We start from the raw sequence: 3392 nt of genomic DNA, 5'->3' as shown, positions 1-3392 counted from the left end.
CATGAATATATAAATCGAGTTCTTATCACATCTCAATTTCACCAATGGCGTTCAGTGGTTTAAGACTCGAGTATGCCCTTGATGGCAGCTCGAATTATATAGCCTAGAAGGAACGCATGGAGGTAGTATTAGAGGATAGTGGTCTAAAGGACTTCATTGCTCAAGAAGTCCCCAAGTCGACTGATGCTACTGAACTAGCGAAATGGAAGAAATGTGTGGCTAGAGCAAGGAGAATCCTTCTGGAGGGAGTTCGAGACCACATAGTCTCGAGTCTCCATGGGAAGGAGACACTGTTTTCAATGTGGAAAACATTGAAAGATCTATATCAGAACAATAACGAGTAGAGGAAGCTAGCGCTGAAAGACAAGCTTCAGAAAATCAAGTGTGAAAAGGGTGACATGATCTATACATATCTTAACAAGATCACCACCTGCAGGGATGAGCTTGGAAGTGTAGGGGTCACGACAGCTGATGATGACATAATGAGTCTTGCGCTCCTTGGTCTTCCTAAGAGCTTGCATAGCTACCAAGACTCGGTAAATGGAAGAGACAAACTGCCAGATTGGGAACAACTTTGGTCAGATTTGATGTAGGAGGAGATAAGAAGAAGCACCAGAGATGGTTCTTCATCCAAGGAGGATGAAGAAAATTGCACCTTAGCGAGTAAGGCGAAGAAAGGGAAGGAGAAGGATTCTCATCCCAAATCGAGTTCTTCCCATGGTGGGAAGAAGTTTGACAAATTGAAAGTGCAATGCTGTCATTGTCATGAGGTGGGCCATTTTGCTACAAATTATCCACTGAAGAAATCCAAGATGGGATCCAAGGAAGAATCTGAAGGTGAGGCATTAGCATCATAGTTCGAGTTGGATTTCACCCTCTTCGCATGCATGGGTTCATCCATGGTGGGATGTGATTGGTTTCTTGACAGTGGAGCTTCTTTCCACATGACCGATGACAAGAGTTTGTTCAGTACCTTGGAGGATAAAGATCTCTAGATACTCATAGTGATGGGTAATGATGAAAAGTATAGTGTCTCAGGTGTAGGCACGATTGTTTTTTAGAGGGAGCATGGAGCTTGCGTTACCTTGACCGATGTCAAGTATGTATCAGGACTGAGGAAAAATTTGGTGTCGATTATAATGCTGGAAGACAAAGGCTTTGATGTAGTCTTCAGTACGGGAAAGGTTTTCCTTAGACACATCACCATGACACAGGTGAAGCAAATCGGTTCACGAGTCAAGAACCTATATGCTCTTGAGGTTCAAGATGCATGCAAAGCCTTGAGGAGCAAGGCAACTGATGGAGACTTGGTGATTGAGAGGGAGAGTACATTACCTCTCAACATGTAGCCATAAGAGAAGTCTCAGATGATTGTGGAGGAGCCACGATTGGTGAAGCAGCTTTAGGAGGTTGTGGAGAAGCCACAACTAGAGAAGCAGAGAGGAGATAGAGTGGAGGCATCTACTCATGAAGAGACCTCTAGTAGTGGGAAATTTCGAGCCAAGTGGGCAGAGGGATCACATGCATCCATACCTCCAGGTGGGAGGTGGGGCGATATGGAGTGATAGTCCCAAGAAGGCTGAAATATGGGTAGGATCATTTGAGGTACCCAACCTCTTGGATTAGACTTTGCTATGGAAGCTTTGACGAGGAGTAGTAGGACTGGCTAAGTGGGTAGAGACAGATGCGGATGGAGATGCAGAGAGAGCTATAGTGTAAGAGTCCCAAGACAGCATAGAGCTAGCAAGCTACAACAATGCGAGAAGCACACGAGTGTTGCACCAGTGCAGGATGGCACAAAGAGGTGTGCAACTGTGCGAGATGCAGGGAGTTGTTGCAGCAGCACAGAGGTCAAAGAAGGAGCACTTGTCAGCAGCAAAGGGAGCTTCAACATCAGAGGGTGTTTCTAGCCCAACAGGGAGGTCAGTTGGGAGATCAGTTACTTACTTCTCAGTAACTGAGTTGTAGTGCAGCAGTGGGCAGCACGATGTAACATGATTGATCCAAAATGGATCCTGAAACTCTCTAAGTCTTCATGAACTCTCTATAATTTATGCCAAAGATTAAAAATCTTGTGAAGATCAAGCTTATCAGAGGAATCCTCATGACAGTTGCTAACTGCGATTAGCGTGGATCAATGAGGGCCGTCGATCAAGCGCATAGAGCGGTGGACCATGGTAATGCGCATTGTCACGAATTAGCAAAGTCAGCGATGGTTTGAATCAACGAGGGAGGAATCTGATATGTGATTAACGACAAGTCGCTAATCACATATCAAAGGGCAAACCCCTCGAATAAGGAAAGCCACATGCGCATGGACCTGAAAAATCATGAAATGCAATAGAAAGTGTTTCGGTTTCATCCAAGGCAGGATTCCACAGAAACTGGTAGGATATTGGAAGGGCTTCGAGCGGTAAGCGGTTTAGACCGAGTCTCGCCCAATGCCACACAGTGAGTGACACACGTCTGATGGAAGAGAGAGAAAACCACTCACATCAGACGGGTAAACATCGAGCAAGTTATCCACCGGATATGTGCGATGACCGTAGGATCTAGAGGGTCTAGATCAATGACGGACTTGTGACCCGATGGATGACCGGATTTGACAAAGTTATAAAGCAGATTGTGTGGGATTCTGAAGTCTGATGTGGATGATGAGTTGGCAGAGATTCGTGTTTCGTGGGCATTCTTGGAGTAAACAGAAATAACGGCCGTTTCAAACGATCAAGTGTTTCCAGTGAACCTGACACGCTCATCTGTTAAAGGAATAGGTGGCCACTTCCCTATAAGGCGTTATGTAGTTACTGTAACCGCCAAAAGAAGGGATTCGAACAGATGGAGGCAGGGAGCTAGAAAGCCGAGAAGCGGAAACGAACAGTGAGAAAGCAGATTGGCTTAAAAGCCACAGACTGACAGAGAGGAGAGGGAGCAGCCCAGGAAGCAGTAAGCAGACCTAGAAGCAGATAAACTAGAGTCGAGCTAACCTGAAGAAGAAAAGGTAGCAAGTGAGCCAGTGTTAAGACAAAGATAGAGAGAGTACTCCAGAGAGTCAGTGTACTCCAGAGAGACTTGGGGGATCCAAGTATAGTCTTATTGATTGTATCTATTGTGTGAGACTCAAATTGAATTCACTGTAATAGGCAGAGGCACCAGAGGTTGGAGGCAGAGCCGTAGAGCTAGAGAGCTCTAATAGACTTCTAAAAAGCCACGAGGCTATAGTGAAGTTGCAACACAGCAGGAGAATGAATGATCGAGCTATGTTTGGTTTCCTGAGGTGTGTCGAAGACAGGAGAAGGAGTTCTAGAGACAAATGCAGAATTCTGAGGGAGTCAGAGAAGCCAAAAGTTCGAGAATCTCGTAGCACTGACTGAAGTAGTCAAGTCCAGAGAAGC

Source organism: Pinus tabuliformis, chromosome Q (genome assembly GCF_031772625.1).
Source record: "Pinus tabuliformis cultivar Carrire ecotype Pingquan chromosome Q, CPIR1, whole genome shotgun sequence".
Classification (NCBI taxonomy): Eukaryota; Viridiplantae; Streptophyta; class Pinopsida; order Pinales; family Pinaceae; genus Pinus; species Pinus tabuliformis.
Note: the sequence above shows the minus strand (reverse complement) of the source record.